The sequence below is a fragment of the Drosophila montana genome, unplaced genomic scaffold (assembly GCF_035044405.1).
Source record: "Drosophila montana isolate Dmon_TW-CO22-7 unplaced genomic scaffold, ASM3504440v1 contig_2178_1, whole genome shotgun sequence".
NCBI lineage: Eukaryota > Metazoa > Arthropoda > Insecta > Diptera > Drosophilidae > Drosophila > Drosophila montana.
Window position 1 is genome coordinate 3806980 of NW_026997075.1, and position 16600 is coordinate 3823579.

General features: G+C 35.6%; 1 protein-coding gene across 4 annotated transcripts in view; it reads right to left on the bottom strand.

Annotated features, from left to right (window-relative positions):
* Positions 1-16600, bottom strand: part of LOC135427606 (probable serine/threonine-protein kinase dyrk2) — a 34209-nt gene that overhangs the window by 15806 nt on the left and 1803 nt on the right. For all 4 annotated transcript variants that reach the window (XM_064681173.1, XM_064681174.1, XM_064681171.1 and 1 more), the window contains one exon: positions 97-199. The gene's annotated coding sequence lies outside the window, so the exon portion shown is untranslated. The remainder of the gene's footprint in view (positions 1-96; positions 200-16600) is intronic.

Genomic DNA, 16600 nt, shown 5'->3' on the forward strand with positions numbered 1-16600 from the left:
TGATTGTGGGTCTGTCTATTGTCTTGCGTTTGAGGATTTGTAACTTGCGGATGTGCCACACCCCCAAACAAACTCGTAACATGTTTATGTACTCACAGATTCGCTCCTGCGTTGCCACCGGCCGGAACTATATATATGTTGTGCTGCCTTTTCTTTTTTTTGGATGCTGCAAATTGGGCTTCCGGGTGCGTTTTCACAACTGAAAGGACACAGAAAGATGTTTGCATAAGTTAAAATATATACATATATAAGCAATGTTTGGGTTATGAAACGATTTAGATCTTTGCCTCGATATCGACTTGGACACACTCGGCTAAGCCGGCACTCGAGTGGAGCAGCACGGCATGGTGTTTAAGGCTTAGCCGCGACTCCAAATAGAATAATTAAGTGTATTATTTTTGCTACTTTTTGGGTAATTCTGAACTAGTGCGTGGCGTACTTGGGCAGCTTTAGCTTATCATTGCCAACGCTCATTGTTTGAGATGAGCGCAGCTCGCATAAAGAGCCCATCAACTTGAACAATTAACAACAAAAAAAAAAACTCTGCCTCTGACTGCAGTGTACATAACGCATAACGTTTGTCGTATGCTTAATTATGCATACGCAGCATTGGATGGCAGTCTAAAAAAGTATACCCTACAGCATTTAAAAAGATGGGATGTTGTTACTAATGGGCAATAGACGCAACTATAAGAGAGTTAACCAATTAAAATGAACTCAAAGCGCGTAATAAAATGATGTAACGGCCAGAAGAGATATCTTCGACTCCACAAAATATAGGTTATTATAATTAAATATTTAATGAAAACATTCAATCGAAGCGCGTTATGGGGTATGGGTAAGGAGAGCAGAGCTACAAAGCGGCTCAGAGCCGATCCGGTTCGAGCTCGGAACTACACCTTTTTTTAACATGAACAAACCTTGTCTGAAATAGAGCCGAGCAAAATTGGCTAGCTTCGGTTCGAGAACTACAAATTCTATTTTTTCATGATCCAAAACTTGAACCAAGCAATTGCCCAAAAAAGAGCCGAACCGAACCATATTTTTGCAAAATAACTCAAAATAGTTCATAATATAAAACGTTTCAGAAATGCCCAGACCCCGTCCGTAAATATCTTGCTATTTCTTAACACATATTTGGTAGATGTCATTTTTATGTAGAGATCAAACTCAGCGCGCAGCTTGCATATGAAAATATGAATAATTGCAAAATGTTTAGTAGTATACTTATAAAGAATAACAAATATAAGTATTTTTTAATATATTGAGAGTATATGAACTCAACAAGGTTTCAATCAAAACCTGGGGTTCATGGAAATGCAAAACCAGTTGCACGAACTGAACCCAAAGGCAAAGCGGGTCAAAATTTGTTGTTCCTTTACGACAGCCTTCTTTGTTTACTAGTCTCAATATGCTAACTAACATTTCGTTTAATCTTAGAATCAAATTATATTTAGCTGCCACAGAAACAATCGCTGTAAACTAGACCTTCGTCAATAATATTGAACAATGAATAATTTTTTCTTAACTTAAATAGCCGTCAATCTCCGTCTCTCTGAGCTTAATTTCATCAGTAAGCCAGTAATCAATAATCCAATATTCCACTTAGGCTGTAGCCCACTCAAAGCTGCTACTAGAATTATTTGCAGTGTATCTGGGCAATTGTTGTTGCCATCTGATTGCCAAAGCGGTAGATCAATGAAATTGCATCAGTTGCCAGGTGCTAATACGGCATATGCATATTCGTGCAATTTAAATACAAACGTTCAACTGGTTTACTTTTATGGGCCTGAGCTGATTTACATGCCAAGCTGTCGAGCTAATGCTGGAAGCTAAAATTAGGCGGTAATTTGGCGGATGCATCAATGGAGAGTCGAAATCTAAAACGCAATTCAAAAAATGGGTTGGGCAATAACGTTGCGGTGAGAACTCGACAGCCGCGCCCAAAAAAATAAAAATAAATAAAACTGACTGAAATGGTGTATATGTATGCGTATATTTAAATGTATTTAAACAAATCTTATTTACCTATATGGCAAAACGCGAATGACTTTTTTGGGCAGCTCAAATCGTTGGGAAAGTAAACATGCACAGCGACAACCACAACGGCTCAAGTTGACCAATTTTGGTGGCGCTTCTCACTAACAGCGCCACAACATGCAAAACTAAATGCCGCACAGTGTTGGGCAGAAGTCTAGGTACGGTATTTTTTAGAAATTTCATAAGCTTAACTAAAAAGTGGGAAACGGGAACGCTTAATTTGTGGGCTAAATAGAAACAGTTTTCATTTAATATAAAAGAACTTCAAGGTAACAAATTGAAAAGTTATTTAATAACTATTGATAAACTATTAATAACTGGCCGGCAATAAACAACTAGGCATAAAGAGCAAAAAAATGTTGTTTGTGCAGCTTTTTCACGAACCACCCGGTTCTATTAAGAGTAGATTTTACTCTAGAATCGCCAACACCTTGTCCTCCTTTTGAAGCTTAAACATATTGGGAATTGCAAGCGTCAACCAAAAAAGCAAAGCAAGCATATTCTAGTGCTTTAGCATCTAAACCGTATAAACTAAACCAAACATTGAAACATATTTCTTTTTTTCATACATTAAAGTAAATACCGGATAAATTGTCCAACATTAGGTTACAACTCTAATAAAAGCTAGTCCAATAATAGCCCTGGAAAAGGGTTTTAATGTACAGCGCCACATAAAGCACTTCATTAATTGCACTTCGTCGTACTACACTACCCAAAAACGCTTAAACACAGCGCTGTATGTAGATTTCTGCCCAACACTGTAGCTTGCTGAGACACTCATAAATACAGATAAGTGTGCTTGTGTGAGTGTGGTGCGTGCTTAGAATTAAAAGGTAGTCTACACCCGCAACGTCAGCGTCGACATTCAACGAGGTCGCCTAATTGACGGCAGTTGATTAAACCGACTAACTGACACACTTTTCGAGCGGAATTGATAAGCCCATAAGGTAAGCTACACATATACAATATCAGGGAAAATCGGAGAATTGTGTTAGGCATTGAAAGCATTTGCACATTTGCAGCACGTTCAACGGCCTGCAGCGAGCACTTTGTGGCTACTTAGAGAAACGGCAAACGCCCGAACATCAGTCAAGTTGATTGCGGCGACTGGCAAATGGAGTCATTAAGCGTCTCGAATGTCATTACCACTTAATTGTTTTGTATCGTTCGTTGTTGGCAAATGATTTGCAGAGTTTGCGTTCGTTCAACTTCCAGCAGCAACAACAGCAGCCCGAACAGCATTTTCAGTTGGCTGTTTACATTTTGCAGGCCACACGCTAATGAAGCCTGCGCATCCGAATTACCAATATGCGAACAGGCAAATTCCAAGACAAACTGCCAACACGAAATGCAAAAAAACATAAAACTGAAAATGTTCAACTAAGCATGTGCAAATGATGATGATGACCGAAGAGCATTTGGATTTGAATTTGAAATTGGACAACGACAACGACTTCCACATTTTGCTAATCACATTTGCCAAATAATTTTAATAACGCTAATTAAGTGCTTAAGAGCTTAAGCTCAGGCACAGGCAATCCCACAAATGGACAGACAACAGCAAGTTATGTAATTTGCTTATTATTGCATTTGCAATCCAACAACTCACAGCACGCCCAAAGCCTGAACGAGCGCTGGCCAGAACATTGCAGTCGAGTGTGAACGACTATCAAATACCCAAACCCTAAATGCATCTAATTTGCGTGTTGTCTGCAGGGAAAGTGAATTGAGCTTGCAAAGTGTTGTACAACACTGTGTGCTATCAATACTAAGTGTATTAAAACGGAAATGACATCAAGTGTTTTTCTTTCTACGTAATTGTCATTTCTGGTGTTAGTTAGTCTCGGAAACGTGGACATTATCTGCTTAATGTCTAAATTGTTAGAGAATTCAATTTGCAAACGTATTGTACAACACTGCGTACTGTCTGTACTGTTGTCTGTTGTCATTTCTGATGTAAAGAAAGTTTCGGAAATGTCAAAATAATTTGCGTCAAGTCTTAATTGCTTACGAATTCAATTCACAAAAGCTCTCTCTACTAAAGACTATTGTATGTAAATGTCTTTTGCAACACTCAAACTCAAAGCGGAAATGAAATCAAGTTGACTTTTTTAAGAATTGCTATTTCTTGTGTTTCGAAGAGGTCAAAATTTTCAGCGTGAAGTCAAAAAGTTTGTGAACTTCCGCTAGTGTTGCATAGTGTGCAATCACTCCTCAACACTATTATTTTTAAAACGTTTTTGTGCACTTCAATTTAAACAGCGTTGTGGCAAGCAAATGTGTTTTATGAAATTTCTGCTTAAATATATTTGTTATTTTTCTTCTAAATATATTGCAATTCTAGAATTTGTTAATATTAACAAAAAACGTCTTAAGCTAGGTTTAAAATTTTACTGGCTATTCCAATTATTCTAGGACGCATACTAGGATATTGTGGTAAAAAGTAATACAGGTGTATCTGATATGCATACCCACTGACTGGGTGTGTTCTTATATAGTGCAGCTTACTTTTACCGCCACGCAGTGTATAGTTCGGCTGTCGTGATTACATGACCTGGCGCTCAGATTGCGCATACATCACGTAGAGCTACAGAACAAAGCCATTGACGTCATAGCCGGTCAGCAGTAAGCTGTGAGCAGTGAGCAGTGAGCAGTGAGCAGTAAGAAGTCAGCAGTCAGCAGTTAGCAGTCGCCAGATAGCTAAATATGAGATTGAAGGTTAGCCAGCTCGCCATGGCTGGCAGTGACACACGATACTAAGACTGTAGCTGAAGCTGTCGCTCTTTTGCCAGCTCGGCTGAGGGCAGACACTGGCGCCAGCAGCATATCATGAGAATCAAGTCAATTCTCAAGGTGGCTGGCATCAATATGAACTGCACTGTCGGCTGCAACAATCATTGGCTCGATGAGACCATTGACTTGGCATGGAAACTACATAGTTTGCTATTGATTTGCACGCAAGCCAAATGGCAATTTAAGATATCATGGAACTGGTCACGTTATGCAAACGCCAACAGCTAATTGGATACGCTGGCCCATTCAGGCGGAGCATTTGGCATACATGTACATACATACATACATGCACACCATGTGCCAGCTGAAAACCCTTAAAGCACTTTTGTTTGCCCCTTTCCCCCTGCACACTTTTACTTTCGGCATTCGTTAATTGCACTACTTAAGCAGCGGGCGGGCCTGGGTTACTTTCCAAAAAAAAAAAAAATACCAACCTTTTCTCGAAAATTGCTAACAAAAGAAAATGATTATATTTCTAAGCATGCTGGCAATCAAATTACCAGAGTGACATAATGAGCGACAGCGACGGCAATGTTGCAGCTTGCATTGTACTACAACAATGTAAAATGCAGCATAATTTATTATAATTAATTGTAATTAGCTAATTTAATTTTTTTACCATCTCTTTCATTTCGCCTTAAGAGGCAGAGAGTAAGATGCATAAATGCAACCCATCTATTTGCCAGCCAACATGCAACCAACGACTGTTATATGAGCCGAAGTACGGATCACAATATGATTATCACAAGCTAAATACAGGCTAAAATGTTAGTTCCGCTTTTTGGATCTGCCTTCGCATCTATGCGGATATTACTACTCGAAGCATTGTAAACTTTTTGGGGAAGTGCGCGTAATTGCATTCGTGAGATCAACGATCAGAAGACGTTGGTTGAACACTAACTTTGAATACTTCGATACATATCATTTACAATAAAGATACATATGCTGGCTGCTTAAATTGCAAGACTGAATTGAAATAAATAGCAATAATATATATAGTGCTGGTTTTGGGGAACTTTCCTCGATCCACCTAAATAAAGATTTATAAATAATGTATATACAATATTAGTACACACGACCTGTTTGTTTACACAGGAATTTCATACTTAGTCTAAGTATAACTAGACTTAAATATTGTTTTTAGTATTGTTTCATTTGATCAAAGATTTTTTTGTTTTGTATTAACAAGAATCGGGAAGTACTTATTTTTCTCTTAGTACGAATATAGCTCTTAGAACTTGATATGCAAAATTTGTAATAAGTTTATGCAAGATATACTTGTTCATCTTAAGAGTTTTCAACTTGTTTAAAGTCAATTTTTGTTCTTGAAACACGATTTTGTAGACATTATTTAAATATGGTTTTTAAGACATTAATTATTAATTAAAGCGGTTCGAGACCAAACCTACAATTTACATTTGACGTAAACCGAACTTTTTTTTTTAACAATAGTTTGGTTCAAATTAAAAAACTTTTTATTGCATTTATCTTAAAGTAAAGTAAGTAAAGATCAAATTAAAAATACATATATAGAAAACAAAATAAAATATTGAAAATATATATAATAAATGAATAAAAAATTCAAAAGTTTCATAAAAAGTTTGAAAATATATATACACCTAAGTCTGTTTTTACACGGTAGATTGGTTCCAGAAGAAACCGTGTAAAAAAAACCGTGTAAAAAAAGACATTGATCGTATACAAAAATGGGTGATTTGTTCCTAATCTCTAAAACCTATTAAAATTAGTAAAAAACAAGAATTTTTAAGAACAAGAATTCATGTTTATTTTATTAAATCAAATATATAATGCTTATTTTCACAAGCATAGTAATTAATGATAAAAAAGATATGCACTCTAATCTTAAAAGTACATAATATAAATTAAATGTATGGCAAGTTCAGGAACTAAACAACTATGTTGTGAGCGAAAAGAATAGGTTATTATTATATAAAAAAAATTTAAGTATGTACATAAAATTTCAAATCGTGCTAAATGGAATAAAATCGTGTAAAAAAAATTAAAAATATTCAATTTTCAAACCGTGTTATATCAAAACCGTGTAAAAAAAGACCGTGTAAAAACAGACTTAGGTGTATATGATTAAAAATATATAAAGCTCAGATAAAACAAAACCTGGGCTCATGTACGTGGAATACCAGCTTCACGAACTGAACCAGCGCGTTGGTTCAAATCGTGAACCAAGCCACTGAGGTTTCCTGCCGCTGGTGAAAGCGTCGACTTTGATCAAAGCTTCTTTCAATGTCGTACGAGAGAATATTGCTGGAATATGGGTCGCCTTATAGAGGAAATCGCTTAATCGACTTGCATAATTTGATAGGTAATTATACGGTTGCCGGTTGAGACCTTTACCAATTTAAACGCAGTCCAACAGGCAGCTCTAAAAAAGTCTGCTCAATGTTCTGGCCAAGGTCGGCGTCTAAGTGGGAACAGGCTTATGCCTTGGGAAGCGGGTTCAATGACTGGGCAATATTGTTTACACACGTGCCGTGACGGTGCTTCCATTTCAAATGGAAAGCCAAATGCTTGGTAACTATATTTACTTGGGGAAGCCAGTACAAACTGTTTGGCATGTACATATGTATAAATACATGGTGTACATATATTTATACTTGCATTGTTGGCTGGAAATTTGGCTGTCAAAATGAAAATCTATGCCAAAAATTGAAATATTTATATGCCAACATGCTTATATGTATTTGGCTTATTGTGTGTGTGTGTGTGTGTGTGTGTGTGTGTGTGTGTGTGTGAGCGGCGCCCACTTGCCCTGTTGGCAGATCTCCAAGCACGCAATGGCTAAGTAAATTCATGAGCCGCACATTAATCAATGCCAATGGGATGTGTAAAGGAATCCCATTGCATTGGGATTTCACTTGTCTGTGGAAAAATTATTGGAAAAAACACTTTTCATCAGACATCATCGATTTGTTTAATTGCTGGAAATATGCAAGTGAAAGTCTTGTGTGGAAATCATATGCAAAATGCATATCAATAATATAATCAACTCTAAAAAATAGTGCAACAATAGCAATAACCATTATTAAAAAGAAAAAAACAATTAGAGCAATATAGAAAAGGTATCCCGTATTACGTGTAACTAAATATTTGTGAAACTAATGCCAAATGCTGGCGAGTCTGCACGAAATTAACGTCAATTTTGCGATTGTTGCAATAAAATACAACAAAAATATAACAAGACTGGTCTAGGCGGGAGTGCTCGACTAGAAGATACCCTGATCTCAGCGCCGAGCTGCCCTTGCAAACATTTTAGCTCTTAACTCTTAGTTATCCTTCACCCCAAACTTGCTAGTTCTAGCCAAAATATGTTCAAAAGACAAGATGTCAATATCGATTGTGATCAATTACATGGAAACAGGTTGAGCTATCGATAATTACAAGCCCGAGCTTTTCGTGAGCTAGGAGCAACTGTGTTTCCCATTTCAAATCCCAAGCTCTTTTAGCTTGTACGTTTATGCATAAAGACAGACGGCTAGATCTAGTCAACTTTTGATACTGAACGCGATATATTTATAGTTTAATTGGTCACATATGCTCCCTTCTGCCTGTTACATACATTTGCACAAAGCCAGTATACCCTTTTTATCAATTTTTAATGAGTTCAGCATGAAAATAACGCGCAAGCGAAAATCAAACAATGAAAACAAAGTAAAAATCAAATAAAGAGCATTCACTTAAATTGTCATAGTAGAGACGTGTCTATGACGCTTTCAATGCCCTAACTTCGAGCATAGCCATTTTGTAGTAATCGATCGTTTCATGTTTCTAACTAACAGTCGTTAATGAATAGCTAAATAATTAAAATGTTTAATATTGGTACGATTTCTTATTCAAGTTAGAAGAAAAATATCACAAAAATGCTTTGCCTACCTTTTTTTTTATAAAAAGCTTGAGGTGAATGTGATAGAAAAATCTTTTTAATAGGTTTTTTTCCATATGTTAGGGGACATTTTTACTAAAAATCAATATACAGATACATATTTGCTTCTCGCTTCTAAATTCCTTAAGGACTTACTTATCTTGTACCTGTTGCATATGTCCTATTGCATATGTCTTGACTTATATATATATATATAGTAAATGAGAGCGACAGCATATAAACCGAAATCTGAACTATTCTAGTGAATGAAATTCCCTGCTATTGATGGCCATCAGGAGTGCATACTTTATAGGGTATGAGATGCTCAACCCATACAATAGAATAGCACTCAGAAAAATATGAAAAAAAATATAATAATTATAAATTTCGGTTATATTACATACTAGTAAATATAAACCAGTAAATCTTGAAATTCCGATTTTCTCAAAGAAAATTATATATGAGCTTTGTGGAACGGTAAGTGTGTGTTCGCTTCGGTGCGTTGCGTTAAGCTTTCTTCTGTTACAGCTGAAAGGGGTATTGGATGTGCACTAATTTGCACACATGCACACACACACACACAGACAGACAGAGAGACAGGCAGACACACAATTATACACGCACACACACACACTCACACGCGACATCCGCACAACGGTACGTATGAGTAACGTCAATTGAATTGACGGCTCAACAGCAATTACGCAACATAGCGACAGGGCGTCTGTGCGACAGTGCGACCGAGGCGGGCGCCGAGCCGGGGGTTAGCCTTATTAAATGTTAAGAGTGAAATGTAATGCTAAGCTAATTTTTGCACTGGCCCCGGCACTGTCCCTCTTTCTCTCTCTCTCTCTCACACACGCTTGTTGCATGCACATTGTTGTATAAGCGGCATAGGATAAATTGTTGTTATTTGCCGTTTACAGTTAGCAGACATTATGTAGACATAGATGCTAATGTTGCCGTTGACTGATTCTCGGCCAGCGGAAATGCAAATGACACTGCACACAGATGCCGCAGCAGTAAAACCCGTTAGTATCCTAACTATAAGTTTTAACTGTATGACTGTATTCCGTATGACAAAACGTAAAACAAATACCTTGCCCGGTAACTAAAGGAAAAACCAAGGCAAAAGCAATTAGCTGAAAACTTGAAAACTGTATGAGCAATTACAGATTCTTGAAGCCCTCTCCGATGAATCAGCTGCGAATCAATATACACATACATTTAAGCTCATATATAAGCAGGGTGTTTATCACACAAGAAAACAAGACTCTTTTCAATTAACAGAGTTGGGTTCTCGCTCAGCAGAAGGGGTTTCCAAGTGCCTTAGTCATTTAGCCAGCTGAATGACAAGGATTGCGGGTAAGAATCTCGGGCTAGTTTATGAATGGCATTTGACTAAGACAATGGTAGTCTGTGCTGTCTACAAAATGTTAATTATAACTAAGTTCTTTACCTAATACTTATCCTGTTCGGATGTAACAAGACAATGATAGCCTGTGTTCTATCTATAATGTGTAAATTATAATTATAAAATAATAATCAAATCTCTTAAGATTTTGGGGATAGTTTCTTTGCAAGACTCTTAAAACTTTTAACTCGTTGACGCAGAACTTCGAGGGATTTAATTTTCTATGAGTTGTATTTCTGTAACAACAATTAAATCAGCGCTTTGTTAACTAAGCCTTTGTGACTGCCTTTATGCATATGCCTAACTGCAGTACTGAACTTTTTGTTAAAACTGCAACACGTGCTAATTGAGAGTCAAAGAACGTCCTTAATTTGAATTTGAATTGATAAATTCAATAAAACCAAATCTCCGAAATATTTAAATACTTTTCATAGTCAAAGATGTTAACTTCTTTGTGGTCGGATGGTTTTGGAGCGGTTTCGGTTACCAAAAAAATATAATTTTAATAACTCAATCCAAGGAAAAGCTTAATATAGAGTAGACAGAATAAACAGAAAATCAATAACATTTTGATTCCATTCATTGGTTTTACAATAAACCAATTTACAACCTTTTCGTCGAGGGTGTTTTTGACAAAACCTAATCTCTTGACAAGACAAAACAACCAGACAAAATGCCTGCGTCAACGAGAATTTGAATTGGGTAAGAATTCGATTTGTAGCGATTTCTGTGTCACATCCGATTAACTTTTTTATATTTAAGCAAACCCCTCTCTTCTGCTCTTCCAACGACCATTTCAAGCTAATAAATAAATGTTTACACAAATAAAAATATCTTTGACTTGACTCTATCAGAGCATAATTCAATTAGGCACCATTCATTGTTTAATATTTACACAACTTGACCCTGAATTTCGGATGAAAAAATAATTAATTGATGTGCGATTAACATATATTTTGAGTCTGATGCATTTGGCAATCGCAGTTGTATGCCATTTCGTAGGCGTGAAATGCGACAAATCTATACAAATATGAACAAAAGGACCGTAAACTTATTGTGTCTCACGTATTGTCCGACAGCAACAACAATAAAATTTGCATTACGCTGCATTTTATGGACAGTCAGCGGCTGTTGCAATTGATAACTGCTGCAACGGCAACGGCAACACCTATTTTCAAGGCGTTTTTTCCCATCATGAACACGATAAATTTGGACAACTGTTGCGACTTCCCCGCAGCCACTCGAACAGACAGTCATGCCAGCGGTCACAGTCATCGTCATAATGATTGCCATCAGCAAACTTAATTATCATCGACGAGTGCCGATCCGTAAGCATTGGGGCTTCAAGTAGTAGGTGACTGCTGCTTGACTGCTGGCAGTGACATTGTCTTTAAGCATCTGTGAGTCTCATCCACAGATACATTTACGCACACAGTATTATGGCATCAACAACAAAAACAATAATAGCACTAATGAAAACCACAACAACAATAGCGACAACAACAACAGCGAGAGCAAAAACAACAGCGACACGCTTGCAGTAACAATACAAAAATGTGAACACCAGGAAAGCTATATTTTAGCTGCTTTTTATGCAAAACTTTGAACACACTTTTCCATGGCCTGGGTTTATGGAATGCATCGTCAAGTATAAAAGGATATTTTTTAAAAATTCTTAGGTTTAAAGTAAGTATAATTAAGTAAAAATAATAATAATAAAATATAAATAATACTAGTAATAATGATGATAATAAAAATAATAATGATAGAAATATAATAACAATAATAATAAAAATACTAATACCAAAAATAATATTTATAATGAAAATACAATAATACTAATAATAATAATAATATTAATAATAAGAATAATAACAATAATAATAATAATATTAATAATAGAAATACTATTAATAATAATAATTATAAAAAATATAATTAAATAATTATTTTAAGTCTTCAAATACATTTTGGAATTTAATGTATATTTGATAAGTGTTTATTTCAATTATTATTTGACATTATTTTCATATCAAATAGTTATTTCATTATTATTGTTGTGGCGAAAAGAAATTATATATATTATTGAAATTGTTATGTTTATTTATGAAGATTGTTAGACACGAACTAAAAAGCAAATTAATTAAATTTTTTTAAAGCAATAAAAATATCTTAGAGTTTTTCTGATTTTTCTTGTATTATTCAAGTATATTTTCCAGGCGCAGATGCCTATCTTATATTATTCTCTAACTTATCTTGTCATTGTTTCGTTTTGTATCAACAGCTTAGTCAACATTTTATGGATTTAGTTTACAAAAAAAAAAACAATAGATGTTATGCACCCATTATAGGTGAATATATAAAAAGAAGTGTTTAAAAATATTTTCTTGTATTTACAAAGGCATATTTTAATATTTTTTGTCAGTATAAACTATTTAATTAATAACATAAGTATGAAAAAGCTGAGTGAACTCAGTCTTAAAATCAAGGCATACATTTTTATAAAATGTTGCGTGCTCTTCCTTTTTAATAAGCAAACTCTTATATTCTCTTGAACCAGCCAAGGTTATCTTATTGAATGAACGTGATTACAGATACACTTAATATAATATTTCGGTGCTCGTGTGTCATCAGATAAACAAATTATAAGTAAAACTGTTAAAGATCTTACATTAACACGTTTATATCCGCATATGATAGACCATTTCTGCAGAACATTTAACGAAGTAAATAAACACGGCAGATGATATATGTGACATTATGTTCAGGGAGTTCCAGAAGTATAAATACAGATGAGTACGAATCGAGCTATATGTACTATATGTATCATATTGATGGATACTTCAGACCTTACAACAGAAAAACTAGTCCATAAAACGGGATAAATATATCCCAACCTTTCGTATAACTTGGTAAGAGTATTTAGGCAGCCAAGTTTCAGCATTTATTTTGGCCATGCTTATCAATTTCCCATACAGTCTGAAGCTAGGTATATCTATATTTAGATATTGAATAATTGCCATTGTTTTTGTTGTTGTTATCTCTGTTGTTGCATACGGCTTTAATTATCGAACAATAGAAAATGTATCTATATGCATGTTTTATGTAAAGGCACGTGCTTTTGTTGCCGCTGACACAATTTATGCGGCTAACCAATTTCCATGCCTATTGCTTGGCCATTGTGAGTTTATAACTCGGCTTTTATTGTTTGCTGTTTGTTGTTTTTGCTGTTGCTTCCAATATTTGATGTGAGCCGCGCAAATTGTTGCTATTATTGCAGTTGTTGCACTTATTATGTGGCATTTGGGTCAGCGGGCTATACGGGCATAAATATTAGCACATATTTATTGGAGATATATGTATATATATATTTATATATAGGAATGGACTCTGTTTTCGCCAACCTTGGCTGACAGGCAGCGCTGAAGATGAAGCCAAGCCTTAGGCTCGGCCGAAGGTCAAGGTCAAGCTACGTTCTCCAATTCTCCAACATCAACTTCAAGTCCAAGGCTTAGCTCAATTCCAGCTCCAACTCCAATTGCAAGACTGCCTCAGGCTAAAGTCAAGTTCAAAGTCAAATTATGACAAGGAAGTGTAAAATGCGATAAACGGACGAGTAATAAACAAATAAAATAGGTAAACAGACACCAAACGGTTGTTACTGTCAATAATAAATGTTAATTTGTTTTCATTTCTTATTATTATTTTGCTGGCACTTTTGCAAAGTACACAGCCATTTGAGCCGACGGCAACCTCCAGTTATAGCTCGAGCTACGCCAAAGGCCTACTCATCTACTTGCAGATCTCTCTCTCTCTCTCTATATATATATATATATATGTATATATATACTTAATATATACTTAATGCATATAGTTTGCTGAGTATTGAGCATGTCTTCAAACTGAATTGCTTAATTCACATAAAAGTATAAAATTGAAATTTATAATCAAAATCAAAGTCCTTCAATTGTCATATCATACATTTTATTGAGAAGGGTCACGCGATTTGGCATGAAGTACAACTATAAAATTTGTACGCCCTATGCGAATATTACTGACGGAGCTACAGCTACCAAAGTTTGTCTAGAAAATATATATATGTTCCACAGATCTTTGTTTGATATTGTCGATCGATATTTCTAAAAGAAATTAGGGAACCGCGTCTTAACTATAGCAGAATTACTTTTGACACGCTGCCCTCTTTTCCCCTCGCCTTCTCACTATTTCTCTCAACTGCTCTCTTTCACATTGTGTCTGATCTCTTCTCAGTCTTTTTCTCTCCCTCACACTCCCTCTAAGTTTCGTAGTCAGCTTCTTACTTGCGTCACCTCTCGCCACTCTCCTAACTATCGCCTGCTCATTGTCTCTATTGAGGCTTACAAATCCTATTAAGACAGAGTACAGCCGCAATCTTTTTTAAGACTTATTCCAGAGCAAAAACGAGTTGAAATATTTGAAACAAATATTAAAATACATGTTCAGCATTATATATCCAATTATTGAATCATATTGTATTGTGTATTACGACTTCGCACAACGTTAACTTTAACTGCCTCTCATAGATAAATCATTTATTAAGTGTTCGTTTAACGCGCGGTCTTTGCCTGTCTGCGACATTGGCCCAAATTTGATGTAGAGGGCACAAAGGAACGTTAAGCCCTGACTAAGTGCAACTTGACCAAGAAGCAATGGATAATATATAAGGTCAGTTCGGTAGCATTGCTCATAGCAGGCTTTCCAATTAAATCCGTTTTCATTAAAATGTCAATCAACATTTTTTTCTCACTATATTTTTCTACGCGTTTGACTTTTGAAATTGCGCAGCGTGAAAAACATTGAATGAAAACGCGATGAGGAAGTTGCTGTTGTTACGCTTCCCAAATCCCAATCCCAACAGAATCTCTCTCTCTCTCTCTCTCCCTGTCCAGAATAGTGCCTAAACTGTTTTGATTCCACTTAACAGAGCCAAGTCACAAACTGGTTTATCGACTTTTCGTTTGTTCTACACACACACACACACAGGCACACACCACAGGCCCAACACACAATAAGAAAGAGAGGCAACAACTACACAGGTACTGGACGACGACATGGGAAACCGACTTGGCCATGTCCGGCCAAATGCTTGACGATCGCCAAGCTAAGTCAAGTCAACTAGAGTCGAGTCAACTTATGATCGAAGTTGTAAGTTTAGAAATAATAATTATTGAAATTATAAGCAGCGTTCTTAAAGTTTTAAATAAAAATTGTTTTCTTTTTAAAATAGGTCTAAAAATTATTGTATCGTAGATACATAGAATTTAAACAAATTTTCTCGTTATTAATCTTTAGATAGAATTTAAATAAAAAATTAAAATTAAATGTCTTTAAAATATAGTTTTTAAACGATAAACTATTTTTAAAAATGGATTGCAATAGTTATATATATATGTTGTATCTGATTCTATCAAGATTTATTTGGAATACCAGATATTAAATAAGTATTACTCTGTGCCTAGTTTTGTTAAGATAGTTTCTTAACAAATAGACTATTTTTATTATGGGAACTAACAGATACTCAGGCACTGGTATATCGAGTCGCAAATTGATGCTAATCAGGAATGTATATCTATATTTTTTTATCAAGCTACAGTTGACAGTTTCTATGCCTAACACAGGCAGCATATTCAAAAAGGACATTCCGATATTAATATAATTATCTGCCAATACGAATCACAATTGGAACAGACGTATTCCACTTAGCGAGCGACTACTTTATTCACATTTGCACTTGGCTACGATTTTTGCAGCAGCGGTGACTCAGCCGGAGAGACTACTACTCCGATTAGATAAAAGCCATTAGCACATGTCAGCTGATAGACAGCCGATAGCCCCGATAGCTGTTAGCTGATAGTTGATAGCTGTTGGCTGATATCTGATTTTAAATATTGTTGAGTGCGTCTTTTGTTCAAGTTAAAGGCATCTGAGAATCTGAATCTGAATCCCAATTAGAGCATGCCAGCCAAGCGTTAATTATTTAATACAATGTATTACTAAATTACCAGAGTGCAGTTAAGAACTGCTATGTCTAACTGTAAGGCCCGTTTTACTGCATTTTTAATTGCTGGCAAGAACAACAACAACAATAACATTAAGAACAGTAAAAATTCAACCATAAGGAACAGCAGACAAAAAGCTAAAATTTAATAACTTTTTCAATTGTCGTTGTCAAACGGCGGCGAACATCAGCGAGTGTTTTGGGCCAAGAAAGCGAAAAAACAACAAAAAGCAATTAACAAGAACGACAAAAGTGGCTAACAATGAAATTTCGCAGTGCACCGCACTTGAAATGCCCTAACATAATTATTCCAAGGAAATTAAATTGTTAACATACGATCGATTGGGATGCTAAAGATCAATAACAGCTATTGTTTAAGAAGGTTTATCCATTATTTATCGAAAATAACTATTTACTT